Here is a 24,566-nt window from a genome sequence, read left to right as displayed (position 1 = left end):
GCCTTGTTTATGGTCTCCTTTGCTGTGCAAAAGCTTTGAAGTTTCATTAGGTCCCATTTGTTTATTTTTGTTTTTATTTCCATTTCTCTAGGAGGTGGGTCAAAAAGGATCTTGCTGTGATATATGTCATAGAATGTTCTGCCTATGTTTTCCTCTAAGAGTTTGACAGTGTCTGGCCTTACATTTAGGTCTTTAATCCATTTTGAGTTTATTTTTGTGTATGGTGTTAGGGAGTGTTCTAATTTCATACTTTTACATGTAGCTGTCCAGTTTTCCCAGCACCACTTATTGAAGAGGCTGTCTTTTCTCCACTGTATATTCTTGCCTCCTTTATCAAAGATAATGTGACTATATGTGTGTGGGTTTATCTCTGGGCTTTCTATCCTGTTCCATTGATCTATATTTCTGTTTTTGTGCCAGTACCATACTGTGTTGATTACTGTAGCTTTGTAGTATAGTCTGAAGTCACGGAGCCTGATTTCTCCAGCTCCATTTTTCATTCTCAAGATTGCTTTGGCTATTTGGGGTCTTTTGTGTTTCCATACAAATTGTGAAATTTTTTGTTCTAGTTCTGTGAAAAATGCCAGTGGTAGTTTGATAGGGATTGCATTGAATCCATAGATTGCTTTGGGTAGTAGAGTCATTTTCACAATGTTGATTCTTCCAATCCAAGAACATGTATATCTCTCCATCTATTTTATTGCCAGTCTTTAACAGCAACAAATAAAGCTTTTTTTTTTTTGGCTGGGCCACACAGCTTGTGGGATCTTAGTTCCCTGACCAGGGAACTAAGGCCCTCTGCAATGAAAGCACGAAGTCCTAACTACTGGACCGCCAGGAAACTCCTGACAACAAATAAGGCTTTAATGAATAACATTGAACATAGGTCATTTTGCACTTACACAAGTTTATCTGTAGGAAAAATTCCGAGAAGTGGAATTACCACCTGGAAGGATACAGCAGTTAAATACATATTATCAATGTATCCTTCTTTGATGTTGCAGCAGTCCATACACTTACCATCTATGTGGGAGACTACATGGTTCCCCAAACTCATGTCAACATAGTGTTTTATGAAATTTGTTGCTATCTGCACCATTAAGAATGGAAAAGCAGTGTCAGTGATGCTTTAATTTGAATTTTTCTTTTTATGAGTGAGGTTGAGTACCGTCTAGGTTTAAGAGCCAATTATATTTTGTTTTTCATGATCTGATCATATCATTTACTCACTTTTCGATTGTGTTTTTTGTTATTTTTTTATTGATTTGGTAGAGACTTTATATCAAGGAAATTAGCCCTTTGCTTATGATTTGAAGTAGTTTTTCAATTTTCATTTGTTTTCTGACACTTTTAACAACTTTCCTGAGATATGATTGACTTACAATAAACTGCTTATATTTATAAAGTGTACACCTTGAAAAGTTTCAAACAGCTCTATTGAGGTACAGTTGACATGCAATAAACTGTACATATTTAAAGTATACAGTTTGATAAATTTTTACTTATTTATACACTCTTGAAATTATCACCACAATCAAGATAATTATTTGTAATCCCTCTCTCTTGTTCCTCTCAGCCTCCCACTCCATCCCTCAGACAACAACAGATCTGCTCTCTGCCCCTGTTGATTTGCATTTTCCATAGTTTTATGTAAATGGAAACATCCAGTACATACTCTTTTTTGTCTGGCTTCTTTCACTCTGCATAATTATTATGAGATTCATGCATGTTAATTTTTTATTGCTGAGTAGTATTCCACAATCATTCCAAATGATTTCCAAATGGTTTCAGAAAGATATATATAGAGAGAGAAAGAATATGAAAAAGTAAATGAAGAAAAACGTAAACAATTGATGAAATTGGATAAAGAATACATGGGAACTCATTGAACTATTTCTTTAAAAAGAAAAAGGCTTTACTCAGATCAAATTCACATACTGTATAATTTACCCTTTTAAAGTGTACAATTCAACTTTTTTTAGTGTATTCACAGGTTCTGGGGATTAGGATACGGGCAGATTTGGGAGGGCCATCATTTTGCATAGCACCATGTCTATTCATTGCCCATTTTAAAATTGTCATTTGTCTTTTTATTATTGAGTTGTTCTTTATATATTCTGAATACAAATCTCTTATCAGATATATGTTTTGCACATATTTTCTACCATTCCATGGGTTGTCTTTTCACTTTCTTGATGGTGTCCTTTGAAGCACAAAAGTTTTAAATTTTAATAAAGTACAATTTATCTACTTTTTTTTTTGTCATTTGTGTGTTGTTTAACCCAGGGCCATGAAAATTTATTCCTATGTTTTCTTCTACAAGTTTTATCATTTAAGCTGTTACATTTCAGTATTCCATTTTTAGTTACCATTTATTTATGGTGAGAGACAGAGGTCCAATTTTATTCTTTTCCGTGTGGATATCTAGTTGCCTTAACAGCTTTTGTTGGAAATAATATTCTTTTCCCATTGAATGGTCTTTGTAACCTTGGCAAAAGGTAAGGGTTTATTTCCAGACCCTCAATTCTATTCCACTGATGTGTAAGTCTACCCTTATGCCAGTACCATACCATCTTGATTACTGTAGCTTCACAGTAAGTTTTGAAATCAAGAAACGTGAGTCCTCCAGCATCATTCTTCTTTTAAAGTTTGTTTTGGCTATTCAGGCTCCCTTGCATTTCCATATGAATTTCAAGATCAGCCTGTCAGTTTTTGCCAAAAAACAGCTAGGATTCTCATTTGATTTAGAATTCTCTTAACTCTGTATGAATTTAAGAACAATTTGGGAATAATGACATCTTAAAAATATTGTCTTCCAACCCATGAACATGGGATGTGTTTCTATTTATTTAAATCTTCTGTCTTTCAATAATGTTTAGTAGTTTTCAGTGTACATGACTTGCACTTCTTCAGTTAAAAGTATACCCAGGGCTTCCGTGGTGGCGCAGTGGTTAAGAATCCACCTGCCAATGCAGGGGACACGGGTCCCAGCCCTGGTCCAGGAAGATCCCACATGCCGCGGAGCAGCTAAGCCCGTGTGCCACAACTACTGAGCCTGCTCTCTAGAGCCTGCAAGCCACAACTACTGGAGCCTTCGCACTGCAACGAAGAGCAGCCCCTGCCCGCCTCAACTAGAGAAAGCCCGGGCACAGCAAAGAAGACCCAAGGCAGCCAAAAACAAATAAATTAATTTTTTAAAAAAAGAAATCAACTCCTTTAAAAAAATAAGTATACCCAAGTATTTTATTCTTTTTCATGCTATCATAAATGGATTGTTTCCTTAGTATCATTTTCAGAATATTTATTTCTAGGATATAGAAATATAATTGATTTTTCTATATTGATTTTATATCCTGAAAACTTCCTCAAATTAATTATTTAGTAGTTTAATTATAATTAAACATATTTATATACTTATATATTTATACACTTAGATTTAATTAAAGATGTTCCTTGTCTCTTCCAACTTCTGGTGATGGCCAGCATTCCTTGGCATTCCTTGATGGGTAGTCAAATCACGCTAGTCTCTGCCTCCATCTTCACGTTGCTTTTTCTTCTGTGTCTATCATCTCCTCTGTGTCTCTCTTATAGGATTAGGTTCTATATGGTTGGATTTAGGTTCTATATGGTTAATCCAGGATGGATTTAGGTTATTGGATTTAGGTTCTATATGGTTAATCCAGGATGATCTCCTCATTGCAACATCTTTAATTAAACCTACAAAGACACTTTTTCCAAATAAAATAGCAGTCATAGAGTCTGAGGATAAAAATAAACGTATCTTTTGTAAGGCCACCATTTAGCCCACTACAGATATCAACTGAGAATGTAGAGTAGGCAGTGTTATATGAGATTTGGACTTCTCATTTTATAGATGTTTTTAAAGCAGTGGAACTGAATGGTGCAACTTAGAAAGTACAGAAAAAATCTAAGGACCAAACCTTGGGGCCCTACATAGCTTAGCAGTCAGGAAAAGGATAAGAGTCCAGCAAAGAAAAAGGGAAACACATGCTCTGTGAGGACAGAAAGTTGTCTGTTTTGTTCCTTAATTGTTTGCCATTATCTTAGGTCCTGGTATTTAGAAAACCCTCCAAAAGAAAAGAACAAAAACAAAACTCCAAACATTCCATATGATTGCTTTCGATTAGGTGGCCATTAAAGTAAGGAAAAAACAAAAACATGCCAGTGTGGCATTGCAGAATTCCAGCGAAAAAGGTATTTTCAAGAAGAGATGCTTCCTCTTCCAGCTGTGGAGCCGCATGTGGAGGAGCTCTTGTCTATGCCAGCAGCCATGCTGCCCAAGGGTCCGCTGCAGTCTGTGCAGGTCTCGGGAAGCAGGAAGGTGACCACAGCCCTGGCACAGCACAAAGAGCTAACTGTTTCAACAAGGTGAACAGTGGCCCCTGGAGATGACTGAGCTGCTTGCTCTGCAATGTATGCTCCTGGAACCTGTCCTGTTCCTGTGGAGAGCGCGGCTCCCCTGCGTGGACATCCGTGCTTGTGTGAAGGGTGGCCCACATTTCTGCAACCTGCTAGCCCATCTCCAAAGCTCTGGTGGCCAGTTACCAGAAATACATGGATGGGGCTTCGGGAAGGAAATCAAAAACACCCTCATCTAGCAGGACCAGACCCTCCCTGCTAGCAGCTGCCCCTATCACTGAAAAGCCAAAGAGTTCAGAGGCCCTGGTGCATGCAGCAGCCACCAGAAGCCTTACAGAGAAGCCAGCCACAAGGAACAGGGTTTACCTTTATATTAAACGATGGTTGTGGGATTTTAAGTTTTAAAAGAAAGGGGTGGGGGCCCCTTCCAGGTTAAGATGATGTGAACACAGACATCTATTTTTTTCCCCTCCCCAAACCCCGTGTGAAAGTATAATAAATGAGTTTTGTTCTAAACCTACAAGTGTGGGGAAAGCGGTAGAGGAAACGACAGCGACAACATTTTGAAAGGTGGAAAGCGGATGGATGTGTGATAACTGATTTAGCACCCCCAAGAAACTCAGATCCCAAGCTGGCAGCAAGGAGAGTTCAAAATCAACAAAATTTGCACCACAGCCTCAAAACGATCAGAAATTGGCAATGCTAGAAAAATGTGAAGCACAGTGTGAAGAAGAGTTCCTAAATAAGGGGGTGTAGGCAAAAGCCGTTTGAGAAACAGTAAAAATCCCAGGTCCCTTTGCTCCAACCTAGGAAAAACAGAGGAGGGATGCCAGGAGACCATATGGCCAGTGAATTGCTGAATGCAGACACCTCTAGCCTTCTTCCCCAGTACAACTCCCAACATGCTGGCAGCCAGACATTTACCCTCCAGAAAAGAAACTGAGGCTCCTTTCCACAGACGCTGATCTGCCTAAAAGCAAGACCTAAAGGCACTGACCTCAGAGTTTCCCCTATAAATGGCCCACCCAGATTCCGATTCAGTGAAGCTCAGAGTTGAAAAGTCCTTCCCACAGGCTCAGGGTGTGAATCAGTTTTTTAGTCTCACGCTTTCTTGATCATGAGCAGAGAGCCAAGGGATTACAAGCCCAAAGAAGAAAGGCTCTGCCACAGAAACTGGAAACCAAAATAAGTAAAGAGAAAAAAAAGGCAACTGTGGAGGAGGGAAAAACTAGATCCAACATGACTGGCTATGAATGGATAATTGTGGAAGCGGAATAATAGTAGGTAGGGATTCACTGTATCATTGTATCACTGTAGATATTAAAATTTTATGTAATATGAAGTTTTAGAAGGGATGGTAGGAAAGGTTTGGATTTCTCAGCAATACTGGAAACAAAAAGACAATAGAGCAATGCCTTCAAAATTTCTAATAATTGAAAAAATTTCCAGACAAATTCTATAACTAGACAACCTATAAATCAAGTGCAAAGGAAGCACCCGAGTAGATGGACTGGCCCTAATGAATCAATGACGGTCCACTCACTCTACTAGGAAGTAAGACGAAGTATTCGGGTGCACATACAGGTTGGTTGGTATATTTGGTAATGGAAATAAGAGCCAGTTCTCTTCTGATTGCTTTACTTTGAGGAGCACATAGTCTAGTGGGACATATGGTTACATAAAGAGATAGTGTTTATATGTACTAAAATAAAATGGCTGAGTTCTGTTATAGAGCCATGCATAGTCTTATGGGACCCCAGGCTTTTGGCTCAGGAAAGGCTTTAAGGGGTATGTAATGCCTGAGATGAGTCTTAAGGAATGAATAGTGGTTACCCAGAGAAGAAGGAAGGGAAAAGCATTCAAAGCAGAAAGACTGCCATTAACAAAGGGACAAAGGAATAAAATATCTTGGTGTGTATGGAATATAGCACAGAACCAAGCACAGAAAGTGTGCAGTAAATACTCACTGGCATCAATTAAATCACTTGGTATTTCCATGGACTTGGCATATCTAGGGTTACTAGAGGCTAGAAATGAAGCCAGAAAGTATACTGCAACTGCCTGTTACTCAAGTGTTAATCATTTTGAGACAGCAGAGTCAAGAAACAAGGTGCTGAAAACCGTATTCTGGAAGAGGTATTAAGGAGCTGGAAAATAGGAAACAACCGAGATGCTAAGGCTTCATCTACTGATGGACTGCAGCACTTATTTTTAGGAGTTTTCTGATTGATTCACAGTTCAAAGATTATTTTTGAACTGATTGAATTTAGCCTTGGCTGACATTGCATTTGTTAAATTCAGCAATCTTTATCTTTACCTATTCTTTTGCTAGTTCATTCTACAAAAATTTTTAAGTACCCACTTGTATAGACACTTTATATAAAACAGTTCTTGGGGCTTTTGTAGTCTGGATGGAAAGGCATATGCTAGAGAAATTATGCATGATTAAATATACAGATGGTATTTTTATATGGCACAAGGTTCCTGCCATATGACACAACAAGAATGTTCAAATATTTCAATACCAATAAGGTCGGCCTCAATCTTAAAAATATTACTGCAATGTTGGTGGGAATGTAAATTGATATAGCCACTATGGAGAACAGTATGGAGGGTCCTTAAAAAACTACAAATAGAACTACCATATGACCCAGCAATCCCACTACTGGGCCTATACGCTGAGAGAACCATAATTCAAAAAGAGTCATGGACCAAAACGTTCACTGCAGCTCTATTTACAATAGCCAGGACATGGAAGCAACCTAAGTGTCCATCAACAGATAAATGGATAAAGAAGATGTGGCACACATATACAATGGAATATTACTCAGCCATAAAAAGAAATGAAATTGAGTTATTTGTAGTGAGGTGGATGGACCTAGAGACTGTCATACAGAGTGAAGTAAGTCAGAAAGAGAAAAACAAATACAGTATGCTAGCACATATATATGGAATCTTAAAAAAAAATGTTTATGAAGAACCTAGGGGCAGGATGGGAATAAAGACACAGACCTACTAGAGAATGGACTTGAGGACACAGGGAGGGGGAAGGGTAAGCTGGGACGAAGTGAGAGAGTGGCATGGACTTATATATACTACCAAATGTAAAATAGATAGCTAGTGGGAAGCAGCCACATAGCACAGGGAGGTCAGCTCAGTGCTTTGTGACCACCTAGAGGGGTGGGATAGGGAGGGTGGGAGGGAGAGAGACTCAAGAGGGAAGAGATATGGGGATATATGTCTATGTATAGCTGATTCACTTTGTTATGAAGCAGAAACTAACACACTATTGTAAAGGAATTATACTCCAATAAAGATGTTAAAAAAAATACTAAGTACAATGGTAATTTTTAGTGCATATTACAAACAAGTGCCAGGAAAAAAAACAAAACAAATTTGGTCTTTATATGTGTTCATTATAATGAAAATACTAACCACTACTTACTATTCATGTGAAATTATAAATTTTTATTCAAGATAAGTCCAAGCCTATTGGATAGACTTTGAATACTAGTAAAATGACAGAACATACTACAGGGAAAGAGTAAGAACATATAGACTCATTTTCTTTTAAGTTTGAAAAAAGGAGTCTTTGATTCAAATGGAGCTTCTGTGTGGTGAATTAATGGGTCGTCATAACCAAATGATTGTAAGTCACAATTTAACTGAAAACCAGAAGGATAAAAATAGCAAAGACTAAACATATAATATCCTTCTTTCTTCATCTTTGCTTCTGGAAGGTGTGTCTTTCCTGAACTATGAATCATTGCCTCAGACCTTGCAAATTTGTTCCATGAGAGGGAAGTACCAGAGAGCATTAATACTCTCATTGTGGGTGCCCCTGCTCAGGAGCGAAACGGTGCACAGTCTGCAGTTTGGATAACTCTCCTTCCCCATAGGTTGCATAAAATGGAAACTAATGTTAAAAGAAAAATAGTCCAAGTAGTTTCAGCCTTACCTTTCTATAACAGCTGTAGTGACTGTATTAACAGAAGGAAGATCTTATTGCCTCCTAGCCTTCTTTAACCAGCCTGGGTTATTGTCATAAGCAGCCACATCACAGAACTTCCAACAGCCCAATCCTAAAAGGTAAATGAAAGTGTGATTCATTAAACGTACAGTTTACGCTTGATATTTTGGCAACCGTTGCTACTCTATAAGCCTAGAAATAAAATGAATAGGGCTTGAATTTTGAACCAGAATCAAAATTGAGGTTTTCTTTCTTTCAAGACTTAGCTTGCTTGTTACAGAATTTTACCAAATTTCCAGATTAATAACCGTTATATTAACAAAAAGCAATTTCAATATTGTTAAAAGTATAGCATTGTTGGGCTTCCCTGGTGGCGCAGTGGTTGAGAATCTGCCTGCCAATGCAGGGAACACGGGTTCGAACCCTGGTCTGGGAAGATCCCACGTGCCGCAGAGCAACTAGGCCCTACTGAGCCTGCGCGTCTGGAGCCTGTGCCGCGCAACAAGAGAGGCCGCGACAGTGAAAGGCCCGCGCACCGCGATGAAGAGTGGCCCCCGCTCGCCGCAACTAGAGAAAGCCCTCGCACAGAAACGAAGACCCAACACAGTCAAAAATAAAAATAAATAAAAATTTTTTTAAAAAAGTATAGCATTGTCTAGAGTCTGTGCATGTACTTTATTTCTGATATTTTTGCATTCCCTATAATTTCTATTTTTAATATATTCCTTTTGGTTATTCTATTAAAAAATAAAAATTAGGATTGACTTTTTAGCTTTTCTCCCAAGACATTTTTCTTTCCGTATATGAAACAAAAATTGCAAATGACAACGTCTTCAAAATTATATAGAAATAAGTTATGTACCATTTATACTCTTATTTGTCTTCCCAATAATAGTTGCTTAAACAATTATGATAACGAATTTGTGGGTGAAATTATTATTACTTTGTATTTCTTTAAGCTTTCCTGGCTCATTCAGTGTACAACAGCAACACCTACTGGACATTTTTGTACTTCTCAGATAAGAATCATCTCACTACCATTCAAAGTATGAAATTGGCTAAGGAATGCAATTTATACGGGTATTACTGATGATTATAGTTCTTAACACTGCTCTGATCAGCAAACCTGTGAATTTACAGAGTTCACCTAACATAAAGAATGATGATCAGCCTCACAATTATTGAGTATTTAAAGGTGAGAGAAGTATTTTAAAATGTGTGAAGATACACATATAGTCAGTCTGTGCTTCAAATTTAGTATGTCATATTAATTATTTTCTAAAACTGATTTATAAGGGAAGCAGAGCCAATGCCTGAACTGTTGGTAATAAAAATTCTCAGAGTTAAGCCACTCATTCTCACTCACGTTCCTGTACATCTGTGGAAAGATTCTTAATAGAGCTAATTGATGCCGTTGTGATAAAATCAATGCACAAAAGCAAAATAACGTACGCTATCCGAGGAGATGATATGTAAGTGCAGTTAACAAGGGGGAAAAGCTATGCTAATAACAACATTCTCATTTTCTCTTGCCACAGTAAAGTTGGATTTGTCAGAATTCAATTAAAATCAGCGTGGGAGAGAGGATTTTACACATTCATGGAGAAACATATATAGCTGCCGTCCAAATGCAATAATACAGTATTTAATATAGTTCTGATACTCTCACCACTTTTCTCCCCAGAATAACTGAACCTCACTAACTCTGCACACAGCTCCCCCGCTAGATTGGATCAGAGACCCAGAAAGACCTAGTTATGTAGAAGAAAAAACTCATCCTTGGCTCCATGTTTTGGGGGTTCATCCAGCTTGTTCTTAGGATCAGGCATGCGGGAAAGATTCGGGACTTAGATTCTGGTGTAGGGTGGGAGGGAGCAAAATGGAGTCATTTGCAAAAGGTAAAAAAGGACAGAGGCACTCCTAGAGAGCTCGGTCATGTAATCACTCATTTAATTAATCAGACATTACTCAGTGAATTTCTATATCCGCAGAGCACTGATCTGGGGACTGGGGACTGTATAGCAGGGGTCGGCAAGCTACTGCCAGCCTGGGGCCCATTTTTGCACAGCCTGTGAGCTAGGGATGAATTTTGCATTTTCAAAGGTTGTTGAAAAAAGAAAAGAATATGTGTATGGGGAAAAACTCGGGTATTTCCTCCTATGAGTCTCCTTTACTCTCACACTACTCCTGCATTCACAACAATTCTGACATTAGATGTGAGGGTGTTTCCCCCACCAAGAAATCCTGTGACACCAGCGGGGTGTCCTACGATTCAACTCAATTTTGACACTGCCTACCTGGAGATAGCATCCGATCCCACAGGTTAAGCGCTCAGTCCCATAAGACCGTTCCCCTTTTCAGATGCCAATCACAAGTGGTAGGGCCCCAAGTTAACCACAACTTCTGTCCAAGTTGGCTACAAATCAGAGGTTCTCACAATCCCTTCCTTGGGTATAATTACTTTGCTAGAATGGATCACAAAACTCAGCGAAACACTTTAGGTTACCAGCTTATTAAACAATATGTCAAAGAATACAGCGAAAGAGCCAGATAGAGTTCAGGGTGGGGTCTGGGAGGGTCCCGAGCTCAGGAGCTTCTGTCTCCTTGCAGTTGGGGTGTGTCACCCTCCCAGTATGTTCACCAACGTGAACATTGGTGAACAGGACGTGTTCACCAGCCTAAAAGCAATCTTAACCCCATACCATTGGGATTTTATGGACGTTTCCTCACCTAGGCGTGATCAATTATTAACTCTGTTTCCAGCCCCTCTCCTCTCTCTGGAGAAGCGAGGGGGGGGGGGTTGAAAATTCTAAGCTTCTTATCATGGCTTGGTATTTTTGGTGACCTGCCCCCATCCAGGAACCATCCAGGAGCCCACCTAGAATCACCTCATTAGAACAAAAGACATTTCCATCACCAGGAAGTTACATGGGTTTCAGGAGCCCTATGTCAGCAACTGGGGTCAAAGACCAAAGATTAGAACAAAAGATGCCTGTAGTGCTCTTATCACTTGGGAAACTACAAGAGTTTTAGTTTCATTATGCCGGGAACTAGGGGCAGAGACCAATATACATATTTTTACTATTATTTAACAATATGTGACAGAGATATATGTTGCCTGCAAAGCCTAAAATACTGACTTTCTGACCTTTTACAGAAAAAGTTTGCTAATGCCTGATATATAGAGAGATTTAACCCTCATGAAGTTCGAGTCTAGAAAGGAAATTAAAACAACAATAATAACAAACACAATAACATAACAATAACATGATTTTTTGATCTTTTACTATCTTTTGAGCATCGAGTTAGGTGTACTACGTCATTATCTCATTTAATCTTCATCAACAAACCTATAAGATAGTTATGATTATTGTTAACTTACCAATGAAGAACCCAAGACTAAAAAAGGTTAATATCAAAGACCACATAAATGACCAGACCTGGCATTAAAATCTAGGCTGTCTGACCCAGAGCCCATAGCCACTCAGTTCAGGTACACAAATAAAATGACAAAACGTAGAAAGTGATAGGTATCTCAAGAAGCAGAACACAACACGCTGTGGGAAAACAGATGTAGCAGCTAACACTCCCGGAGGGGATGTTCAGGGAAGATTTCAGGGACAAGGCAGCTTTTAAAGGTCCTGAAAGATGGGAAGGATTGTAACACTGTGGTGAAGGACAGGGAGCCACGGGACAGCCTAGAGGCACTGGTGTGTGGAGGGAACAGGGAGTCCCATTTAACGAGAAGGGAGTACCGGGAGACCAGTGGAAAACCTGGATCAGTGGGAGGTCCCAGACGGCACTGAATGCAGAACTAGGGGAAAAACAGAATAGAAATAAATGTGACTAAACATTTATGACTAAACTATTAGCACAATCAGCCCGATGCGCTGGGGAGATTAATCTGAGAAGGATATATTGGATGGAGTAGTGGAAGGAGAACAGAGGCAGAAACATACGTTAGGAGACTACTAACAATAATCCAGATCTGAGATGATAACGATACAAATTAGAGGGGAGACGAACAGAGTGGCAGAGAGAGATGTAAAGAGTATTGTTAAGTCTCCACCTACACTCCTTCCAAAGTCACAAAGCCACGCAAGAGGGAAGGCAAATGGCTTGGCAATCACAAGCCCCTCTTGCTTCCACAGGCCCCTCGGGCTAAATATTGCCTTTTCATGACATCCTCAGTCTAGTTTTTTCCCAACCTCGTGCCACACACACACACACACACACACACACACACACACACACACACACACACACACACCAGTTTGACTGTTTTGCTGACTAAAGGTCCCAGTTTTAGACATAAAGAACAGACTTGTGGTTGTCAAGGAGGAGGGGGTGGGAGAGGGATGGATTGGGAGTTTGGGATGAGCAGATGCAAACTATTATATATAGGATGGATAGACAACAAGGTCCTACTGTATAGCACAGGGAACTATATTCAATATCCTGTGATAAATCATAATGGAAAGAAACTAACACATTGTAAATCAAGTATACTTCGAAAAAATAAATTCTTAAAAAATAAAAATAAAGGTCCCAGTTTTGGTCCTCCTGATAAAGTCATTACTTGATATTTGTTTTAATGGAATTTCACCTGAATAAAAATGTCAATGTTGTGGGGCTAAGTGGGGAGGTGGAGGGAACAATGCCCACGCAGTGTGATTTCCCAGGTCCACAATCCACAGGAACTGTCCTCCAAACGGGTGGTAACATCTGTACACAGACCTACAGCTCACACTTCCTGACATGCAGGCCTTGGTTTGTTGGATCTGTCAGTTCAGTCACTTAAAAACTTAAGTGGGGGACTTCCCTGGCAGTCCAGTGGTAAAGACTCTGCACTTCCACTGCAGGGGGCATGGGTTCGATCCCTGGCCGAGGAACTAAGATCCCACATCCCCCCAAAAAATTCGGTGGTTATTCAGGAAGGGAAATAAGAGAGATGAAAATTTGGTCTGTGCTCTTAAGAAGCTAAGAGTTTAATAGGTAAATGAACTATTGATTGAATAGTCCAATGAGTACAGAATGTTTTAATATAAATGCATGTTAATATCGTCAAATTAAATTCATTTGAAACACTCGAGGAATAAATTTTGTTTGAATAACTGAATAATATGAACAGGTGAGGTTTACCCACCCTCTCACTCTCCCTTTCCATAGCCAAACTCTCTTTACTTAACCATCTTGAATAGAAAGCTTCTTTGAAAATACACTAATCGCTACCACTGCTTCTGAAACATATCTGGACCTCAGTGGAATGAGTCTGTCTCCAAGGGCAGGATATGGTTTGGTAAATCTCAAGGGTGAAGCCAAGCAGGGAAGGACATTCTTACCCTGCGATGGTCTGTGAACGCTTCAAGACAAAGGAGAAAGAAGAAAATGTGGCTGGGAGGGAAAACAAACTCAAACCCCAAGAGAGGCTGTATTAAGCATTGAGCTGAAAGAGTAGGGTGAGGACACAAACCCCAGGGAGGCATCAACATTGAAAGCCAAGAGGCGAGAGAAAACCCTGTGGAGGGGGTGGAGTTTGTGGGTCAGACACGTGGACAGGAGGTCCTTGTACAGAAGAGCAGCGGCGTCTGGCTGGCTGCCAGGGGAGAGGAGCTCCTTAAACGTGATGCCAGACTGGACAGCCATAGTCTACTGACCATAAATGTGTTCTGGATTGGTGGCCATTACAGGACAAATCTAAATACATACAGGCTGAAATGATGACAAACAGTAAAAGAGCTAATAGAATCCAATAAGATTCTTCAGGTCTATTCTCTTTGGGGTGAGTTTTGACTTAGATTTTGAAGCTCATATTCCAGGCCTTCTTTGCTATTGTTGACTCATCTGGTCCAACTCCCAACAGCAAGTTATGGCCTCCTTTGTTTTGCCTGATTGTGCCTTTGAATCCCAAGTCCCACTGCCCTCGATGTATGTACGAATCATCGTTGAGCGCACAAGGAAGGATTCCAGTAAAGGAAGCAAGCAGAGTTGTTAGAGGAGCGATTCTGGGGCCTTGTTGTTATTCACTGGACACTGCTTATTTCACTTTGTGGGTTTACAATGCGGCAGCTGTGTTTCAATGTCTCCTGTAAAGCTAGACGCAGAGAAATATCACCAATTAAAACAGACCAAAAAAGATGGCAAATTACTTTACCAGTTACCCCCAAGTTGACAGTCTATAGATTACAACCAACTCTTAAAGTGTTTTTGCTGGTCAGTTTTATTTTTCTGTAGCTCTTAAGTACCTATTTGAAGACCTAAAGCAGGTGATGTTTTTGGCCCAGATCCAGAGTTTAAAACTTATGTCATAGAATGTAAGTCTACCTAAAGTTTTATGAGGATTTCTGTTAAGCTTTTGGGGGTTTGGACTGTATGCTGTCATCCTTCATTTTCAAAGAGGACATTTTTTAAAGATGGTGTTTCACATATATACTTCCCCTTGTCGGCAACATCTATGCTGCATTACTTATAAACTACTGTCAAACTCTCAAAACTTTGCTGCCTCATGGCATCCTGAACTTGACTCCTTCTCCTCTTTCTCTCATGATGGATGGAGAAACAGATGATCATAAAGCTTTCAGAGGTCCTTGGTGGGTTTGTGTGGTAGAGGAGAACTTGTGGGGAGAAAGGACAAATTGGAGACTAGAGAAATAGGAACCGTTCTTGGCAAAAGAGCTTTGCACGGGAGTCATTGCATCTGTGTGACACCTCGATGCCAGCCTGTAAGGAGAGCAGTCTGGCAATGGGGACACTCAGGGGTGCTCAGTGGGGAAGAATAATGGTTCCTGCAGACTGGCAGCAAGAATTTGTCCTGTCTTTCCAAAATGCTGTGGAGAGACTTCTTTGCCAACGAATGCATCCTTGGGCCGCTGAAAGGGACAAGCAAATTTACACATATGCCTCCAGGTGAAAAGCATAGAAAAAAGGTTTCCTCTCCTCTGTACCTAGGAGACCTGGGTTCTAGTTCTGATTTTACTATCAACTAGTTGTGTGGCCCATGGTAAAACCATTTAGCATCTATGAGATCTAGCTATGTTTTGTGAATAAAGGGAAGATCTGAGTAAATAATCTCCCTGGCCCTAAAATTCCCTGGGCCTATAATCTATTATGTATCTGGTAGCCTCAATAGCAGTGAAAGTCTGGTGCAGCAGTTCTTCTAAAGCTTCTATTGTCTAGTCCTGTCTATAATCAGGCCAAGTCCTGTAGTTTGTGGGATTAACACGAGGCACAAAATAACTGTGTGTCATCAGAAACAAAGAGTTTGGAAAAGATATTTCCCCTAACGAAATTAAGTATCACTGCTCAAAAATAATAAAAGGCTATAGATAGAAAATATCAACGCCACCACAAATCAACATATGAGGAACAGCTCTTAGAAAACATCTGGAAAATAGCACTAAGTTAACAAACCACTAGATAAAATGTTTGATTTCCCAGTCACTGATGTTACTAACTGCAAAAGCAGTTAAAAAGTCTTATGAGGAAAAATATCTTGGCACTGGATGAACAGCAAGAAGCCCAGCTGTTTGCACTTGCTGTATAACAAGTGCCAGTGTACATACTGTAATCCACACAGTCTGCTGAGGATAGAACAGCCAACCGCACGACGTGATGGAGTTCGGACTGGGCAGGGGTGATCAGGCCATGGGGACTAAGTAACAGGCACTGACCTCTTTTTACTACAACAGCCTACTTCCAGGGCAACTTCCTTGTGAAATGTTGTTTCTTGTTATATATTCATTCCTTTGCTTTTACTAGAAATTTATATCATGGCTTGGAAAGAACTTCTATTTTCAGACAAGAGTCCCCTCTAAACCATAACAGATGTTGGAAGTGCTACTGAGACTGGTCAAAAAAGGAAAGGAGGGGGGCATGTTAGCAAGGATTGTATCAGTGACAAACAGAAAAGGAAGGGGCCCTTAGGTGAGTGGACATGTAGAGAGAGAAGCTGAGAAGCATGGGAAAGCAAGATAAAGTGAATCCTTCAGCCGCCTCACCTCAAAGGACCAGAGGATCATATCCATGCTGCTACTGAGATTTTGAAAGAGACTAAGGTAAAATTCCAAGATAAAGGAAAAGGAGGGAGCATTCAGACAGCAGGACAATATGTTTATTTGCAAAGCTTCTTAGGCACTCCTTGAAATCAGCAATTCTTTGGAATTTAAAAGCTAAAGTCTGGTCAACTTTGCTATCAATCGTTCAATGATTAGTGGTTAAGCTCCTCAGTATGCTTGAGGAAAGCTTCAGGGCATGGGTGGGTAGGGGGAATAATAGTAAACAAAACAGAAGTGGTCTATGTGGAAGACACTTTATTCTGGTAATCTCATTATTCTGGTAACCGATCAATCACCACCTACAATAAGTGTTATGAGAACAAAAAAAGATATGTAGGGAAGGGGTTTCTTCTCTTTCCTTTATTTATATGCTAGAAAGATAGATAACAATCAAATAACCACAAAAATAAATACAAAATTGCAACTGTATGAGTGCAGCCAAGGAGAGGTATCTGGTCCTATGAGAGAACGATTAGAAGATTTGAACTTGACAGAGGTGAGAGATAGCTTCCTTGAGGAAGCGATACTTGAATTTCAATGTGAAGGATGGATGGAGTTTAATTAGGTGAGGCTGGGATGGAGGTGAGAAGAGTCCTCCAGGAAAAGGTCAGAAGAAATGGAGTGATCAAAGAGCTGCAAGGCCCATGTTCAGGAATGGAGAGCACTCAAGGAGCATGCTGCAAACTGAAACTGGAGAAAACATAAGAGCAAAATTTGCAGGAGTCTATAGGTCATATTTGTCTTTATTCTCAAAGCGTTAAAGGGTTTTTGTGGGGGGGATAACGTCAAATTTGGGGATAATGGGGATAAAGGGGATAACGTCAAATTTGGTGTTAAGAAGATCACTCTGGCTGCAGTGTGTACAATGCATTATAGGAACAAGAATGGATGCAGACAGCCTAGTCAGTAGATTATTTCAGTAGTGCCCAGTCCAGATGATAAAAGAAGGTAGCTAGCCCTAGGGCACTGCTGATGTTGGAGGCGCAGGAGTTTCAGGGAGACTCATAGCTGGTAGCGGGTAAGCACGTCAGGTCTGCAATTGTGCTATGATTGGGTGGGGTGAGGCACCAACAGTCCCAAGAAGCTACACTTCATTCAAACAAGAACTTGCTTCGAATGCAGAATGCAGAAAGAAGGCAGTGGTATTCTAAAAAACACGAACAACCAAAGAACCCTACCCTGTCTTTTCTTATTTACATAATTTCCTGGTAATAGCCAACCACTTCCACTGAAAAGGATGACACAGAAGGAGAGGGAAATATAGGGGAACCCATAGTTCCTTTTCCTTTTGGTCCCACCTTATTCATCAGGAAGCTAAAGTATTGTAGAGCACATTGGTAGGATGTGCATGTATAAATAAGTGAAAAAAAGTGTGAGAAATAAGAGAGTTAGTTTTGTGCAGCGTTTCTGCTCTTCTGTCAATACCAAAAACAAAATGCAGGGCTTCCCTGGTGGCGCAGTGATGAAGAATCCACCTGCCAATGCAGGGGACACGGGTTTGAGCCCTGGTCCAGGAAGACCCCATATGCCGCAGGGCAACTAAGCCCGTGTGCCACAACTACTAAGCCTGTGCTCTAGAGCTTGCGAGCCACAACTACTGAGCCCACACGCCACAACTACTGAAGCTCACACACCTAGAGCCCGTGCTCCGTAATGAGAAGCCACTGCAATGAGAAGCCTGCGCACCGCAACGAAGAGTAGCCCCTGCTCGCCACAACTAGAGAAAGCCTGCGCACAACACTGAAGACCCAACACAGCCAAAAAAATTAAATAAATAAAATAAATAAGTTTAAAAAATGCATGTGCATGTACCAGCTAAGAAGCATGAATTGTGTAATTTTGGTGATTCCAGAAGTTTAATGCTTTTATAATTTCATTTAAACTGGTATTCCACAATATAAAGAGGAAAGGTAAAATTCATGCTCATAACTAAATGTTCAAATTTTTCTTTATTTAAAATGGCATTAAATAAAAAATAGAAGACACCAGAACAAGTTGAAAGAGACCACGGAAGAAAAGGGAAAACATATTTTCATACCTTCAACAGCCCTTTTCCCCTACTCTTTTGAACAAGGCATCTTGCATTTTCATTTTGCACTAGGTCACAAAAATTATGTAACAGGCCCTGCATAATACTTTCATTACTAGCTTGTAATTGGCTACTTACATGCTTAATTCCTACTAGATTGGCCCACTGCTGAACACATAGCAGGCCAGAAGGAAATGTCAAGAAAAACAAATCTGGACATAGGTAAGAAGAGACTTTATTTAAAAGGATTATTGTGACTGGAGGAAAGGGACTATTGCTGTAGAGAATGCTCTGACCATAGGATCTGCAATGGTCTTTATAAGAAGAGGAGATCTGGACACAGACGTGCACTCACAGAGAAAAGACCTTGTGAGGACACAGAGAGAAGGCAGTCGTCCATAAGCCGAAGAGAGAGGCCTCAGAAGACACCGAACTTGCCAACCTCTTGATCTTGGACTTCTTGTCTCTAGAAATGTGGGAAAATAAATTTCTATTGTTTGAGCCACAAAGGCTGTGCTATTTTTTTATTGCAGCTCTAACTAACAAATACAAACTTCTTATTTTTGAGATACTTTATATATTCTGTTTATATCCCTTTTCAGATATACATATTACAAATATTCACTACTTGACTGAATTGCCATTTCACTTTTTTAGTGATGTCTATCAAAGAATAGAAGTCTTTAACTTTCAGGAAGTCAAATCATTTAGTTCTTTTATGTTGTGTTTTGTGCTATTTGCAATAATTCCCAACTACTCCCTCTCCCTCAGCAGTCCCCAACCTTTTTGGCACCAGGGACTGGTTTCGTGGAAGACAATTTTTCCACGGAGGGGGGTGGGGGTGAGGGCTGGGCAGAGGGGAGGGGGAATTGTTTCAGGATGATTCAAGCGCATTACATTTATTGTGCCCTTTATTTCTATTATTATTACATTGTAATATATAATGAAATAATTATACAATTCACCATAATGCAGAATCAGTGGGAACTCTGAGCTTGTTTTCCTGCAACTAGATGGTCCCATCTGGGGGTGATGGGGACAGTGACACCCGAAGTGTGTTGCTTATGTCCAGTCTACTCTGTGATCTCATTTTGGTCCCTGTCACTGCAGAAAACCCTGCTTCACAAGACAGGATGTTGGCAATGCAAGCAGGCTTTTCAGTGCTTTTGTGGCAGTCTCGGGATATTCCACCTTGACTTTAATCCAGAACATATGGAGATTTGAGGTTGTCTCAAACATACTTTTAAGGCCACAGTCATTTACAATCTCAAGCAGTTGATCCTCTTCTAGCATGGACAAAGTCGATTCACCTGGCTTATTCAAAAATGGGTCACGGATCCATTCCTCCCCAGTTCAGGGGTCTTTTGTGGTTGGGAAGTAATGCTCAAACTCTTTTGAAAGCTGAGATACGTGAGGAGTTTTGAAGGTTTCATGGCTTCCTTGGATAGCCAGTTGCCACATATTATACAAAGTGAGCTTGGAGAACGTGAATCACCTGTTGCAATGAACACGTAATTTAAGTAGGACTCTTGGCATTTTCTTTTAAATGCAGCTTTCTTTTTGTGGGCAGTCTTAGAGTCTTCTGCTGTCTCATCATTGGGTCTTTCCCCCTTTTCAAAGAAGCTCTCCAGAGACATTTGTTTGTTACTCATTTTGGCTGGGGTTAGCTTGTGAGCTTACCAAAACTGTGACTGAGACAAGTGCACAGTGTGGGAAAGAGGCATGGACAGAGGTTGTAAACAAAATAATGGGCAGGCCATGCATGGACTAAAATAAGTGTCGGATTCTGACTTAAAGCCTGCCACCAGATGCAGCTCTACAATTGAAGTACATCAACTCACTTGCCAATATAAAACCTGCCACCAGATGCAGCTTAATTGTCACTTGACAATCACTGATAGGGTTTTTTTTTTTAACATCTTTATTGGAGTATAATTGTTTTACAATGGTGTGTTAGTTTCTGCTGTATAACAAAGTGCATCAGCTATAAATAAACATATATCTCCATATCTCCTCCCTCTTGCATCTCCCTCCCACCCTCCCTATCCCACTCCTCTAGGTGGTCACAAAGAACCAAGCTGATCTCCCTGTGCCATGCGGCTACTTCCCACTAGCTATCTATTTTACATTTGGTACTATATATATGTCCAAGCCACTCTCTCACTTTGTCGTCCCAGCTTCCCCTTCCCCTTCCCCATGTCCTCAAGTCCATTCTCTACATCAGCGTCTTTATTCCTGTCCTGCTCCTAAGTTCTTCAGAAACTTTTTTTTTTTTTTTTTTAGATTCCATATATATGTGTTAGCATATGGTATTTGTTTTTCTCTTTCTGACTTACGTCACTCTGTATGACAGTCTCTAGGTCCATTCACCTCACTAGAAATAACTTAATTTCGTTGCGTTTTATGGCTGAGTAATATTCCATTGTATATGTGTGCCACATCTTTATCCATTCATCTGTTGATGGACACTTAGGTTGCTTCCATGCCCTGGCTGTTGTAAATAGAGCTGCAATAAACATTGTGGTACATGACTCTTTTTGAATTATGGCTGTCTTAGGGTATATGCACAGTAGTGGGATTGCTGGGTCATATGGTAGTTCGATTTTTAGTTTTTTAAGGAAACTCCATACTGTTCTCCATAGTAACTGTATCAATTTACATTCCCACCAACAATGCAAGAGGGTTCCCTTTTCTCCACACCCATTCCAGCATTTATTGTTTGTAGATTTTTTGATGATGGCCATTCTGACTGGTGTGAGGTGATATCTCATTGTAGTTTTGATTTGCATTTCTCTAATGATTAGTGATGTTGAGCATCCTTTCATGTGTTTGTTGGCAATCTGTATATCTTCTTTGAAAAAATGTCTATTTAGGTCTTCTGCCCATTTTTGGATTGGATTGTTTGTTTTTTTGATGTTGAGCTGCATGAGCTGCTTGTATATTTTGGAGATTAACCCTTTGTCAGTTGCTTCACTTGCCAATATTTTCTCCCATTCTGAAGGTTGTCTTTTCATCTTATTTATGGTTTCCTTTGCTGTGCAAAAGCTTTGAAGTTTCATTAGGTCCCATTTCTTTATTTTTGGTTTTATTTCCATTTCTCTAGAAGGTGGGTCAAAAGGATCTTGCTGTGATGTATGTCATAGAATGTTTGCCTATGTTTTCCTCTAAGAGTTTGATAGTGTCTGGCCTTATATTTAGGTCTTTAATCCATTTTGAGTTTATTTTTGTGTATGGTGTTAGGGAGTGTTCTAATTCCATTCTTTTACATGTAGCTGTCCAGTTTTCCCAGCACCACTTATTGAAGAGGCTGTCTTTTCTCCATTGTATATTCTTGCCTCCTTTATCAAAGATAATGTGACCATATATGTATAGGTTTATCTCTGGGGTTTCTATCCTGTTCCATTGGTCTACATTTCTATTTTTGTGCCAGTACCATACTGTCTTGATTACTGTAGCTTTGTAGTATAGTCTGAAGTCACAGAACCTGATTTCTCCAGCTCCATTTTTCATTCTCAAGATTGCTTTGACGATTCAGGGTCTTTTGTGTTTCCATACAAATTGTGAAAATTTTTGTTCTAGTTCTGTGAAAAATGCCAGTGGTAGTTTGATAGGGATTGCACTGAATCTGTAGATTGCTTTGGGTAGGATAGTTATTTTCACAATGTTGATTCTTCCAATCCAAGAACATGGTATATCTCTCCATCTGTTTGTATCACCTTTAATTTCTTTCATCAGTGTCTTATAGTTTTCTGTATACAGATCTTTTGTCTCCTTAGGTAGGTTTATTCCTAGGTATTTTATTCTTTTTGTTGCAATGGTAAATGGGAGTGTTTCCTCAATTTCTCTTTCAGATTTTTCATCATTAGAGTATAGGAATGCAAGTGATTTCTGTGCATTAATTTTATATCCTGCTACTTTACTAAATTCATTAATTAGCTCTAGTAGTTTTGTGGTAGCATCTTTGGAATTCTCAATGTATAGTATCATATCATCTGCAAACAGTGACAGTTTTACTTCTTCCTTTCTGATTTGGATTCCTTTTTTTTTTTCTTCTCTGATTGCTGTGGCTAAAACTTCCAAAACTCTGTTGAACAATAGTGGTGAGAGTGGGCAACCTTGTCTTGCTCGTGATCTTAGTGGAAACAGTTTCAGTGTTTCACCATTGGGAACGATGTTGGCTGTGCGTGTGTCATATATGGCCTTTATTATGTTGAGGTAAGTTCCCCCTATGCCTACTTTCTGGGGAGTTTTTATCATAAATGCGTGTTGAATTTTGTCAAAAGCTTTTTCTGCATCTATTGAGATGACCATATGGTTCTTCTCCTTCAATTTGTTAATATGGTTTATCACATTGACTGATTGGCATATATTGAAGAATCCTTGCATTCCTGGGATAAATCCCACTTGATCACAGTGCATGATCCTTTTAATGTTCCATTTGATTCTGTTTGCTAGTATTTTGTTGAGGATTTTTGCATCTATGTTCATCAGTGATATTGGTCTGTAGTTTTTTTTGTGACATCTTTATCTGGTTTTGGTATCAGGGTGATAGTGTACGCATAGAATTAGTTTGGGAGTGTTCCTCCCTCTGCTATATTTGGAAGAGTTTGAGAAGGATAGGTGTTAGCTCTTCTCTAAATGTTTGATAGGATTTGCCTGTGAAGCCATCTGGTCCTGGGCTTTTGTTTGTTGGAAGATTTTTAATCACAGTTTCAATTTCAGTGCTTGTGATTGGTCAGTTTATATTTTCTATTTCTTCCTGGTTCAGTCTCGGAAGGTTGTGCTTTTCTAAGAATGTGTCCATTTCTTCCAGGTTGTCCATTTTATTGGCATATAGTTGCTTGTAGTAATCTCTCATGATCCTTTGTATTTCTGCAGTGTCAATTGTTACTTCTCCTTTTTCATTTCTAATTTTATTGATTTGAGTCTTCTCCCTTTTTGTTTGATGAGTCTGGCTAGTGGTTTATCAAGTTTGTTTGTCATCTCAAAGAACCAGCTTTTATTTTAGTTTTATTGATCTTAGCAATTGTTTCCTTCATTTCTTTTTCATTTATTTCTGATCTGATCTTTATGATTTCTTTCCTTCTGCTAACTTTGGGGTTTTTTGTTCTTCTTTCTGTAATTTCTTTAGGTGTAAGGTTAGGTTGTTTATTTGAGATGTTTGTTGTTTCTTGAGGTAGGATTGTATTGCTATAAATTTCCCACTTAGAACTGCCTTTGCTGCATCCCACAAGTTTTGGGTCGTCATGTTTCATTGTCACTTGTTTCTAGGTATTTTTTTTTATTGCCTCTTTGATTTCTTCAGTGATCTCTTGGTTATTTAGTAGTGTATTGTTTAGCCTCCATGTGTTTGTATTTTTTAGATATTTTCCTGTAATTGATATCTAGTGTCATAGTGTTGTGGTTGGAAAAGATAGTTGATACGATTTCAATTTTCTTAAATTTACCAAGGCTTGATTTGTGATCCAAGATATGATCTATCCTGGAGAATGTTCCATGAGCACGTGCGAAGAAAGTGTATACTGTTGTTTTCAGATGGAATGTCCTGTAACTATCAATTAAGTCCATCTTGTTTAATGTGTCATTTAAAGCTTGTGTTTCCTTATTTATTTGCATTTTGGATGATCTGTCCATTGGTGAAAGTGGAGTGTTAAAGTCCCCTACTATGAATGTGTTACTGTCAATTTCCCCTTTTATGGCTGTTAGCATTTGCCTTGTGTATTGAGGTGCTCTTATGTTGGGTACCTAAATATTTACAATTGTTATATCTTCTTCGTGGATTGGTCCCTTGATCATTATGTAGTGTCCTTCTTTGTCTTTTGTAATAGTCTTTATTTTAAAGTCTATTTTATCTGATATGAGAATTGCTACTCCAGCTTTCTTTTGATTTCCATTTGCATGGAATATCTTTTTTCCATCCCCTCACTTTCAGTCTGTATGTGTCCCTAGGTCTGAAGTGGGTCTCTTCTAGACAGCATATATACGGGTCTTGTTTTTGTATCCATTCAGCCAGTCTATGTCTTTTGATTGGAGCATTCAATCATTTACATTTAAGGTAGTTATCAATATGTGTGTTCCTAGTACCGTTTTCTTAATTGTTTTGGGTTTGTTTTTGTAGGTCTTTTCCTTCTCT

The 24,566-nt window shown here is 39.4% G+C and overlaps 1 long non-coding RNA gene across 1 annotated transcript in view; it reads right to left on the bottom strand.

Moving 5' to 3' along the window:
* The window catches only part of LOC115857229 (uncharacterized), a 48,151-nt gene that overhangs the window by 6,654 nt on the left and 16,931 nt on the right, over window positions 1-24,566 (bottom strand). Inside the window, exon 2 of the long non-coding RNA XR_009563951.1 lies at window positions 8,339-8,462. This is a non-coding gene — a long non-coding RNA (uncharacterized lncRNA). The remainder of the gene's footprint in view (window positions 1-8,338; window positions 8,463-24,566) is intronic.

The sequence above is a fragment of the Globicephala melas genome, chromosome 5, assembly GCF_963455315.2.
Source record: "Globicephala melas chromosome 5, mGloMel1.2, whole genome shotgun sequence".
NCBI classification, from domain to species: Eukaryota; Metazoa; Chordata; class Mammalia; order Artiodactyla; family Delphinidae; genus Globicephala; species Globicephala melas.
This window is presented reverse-complemented; position numbering and strand designations above follow the sequence as displayed.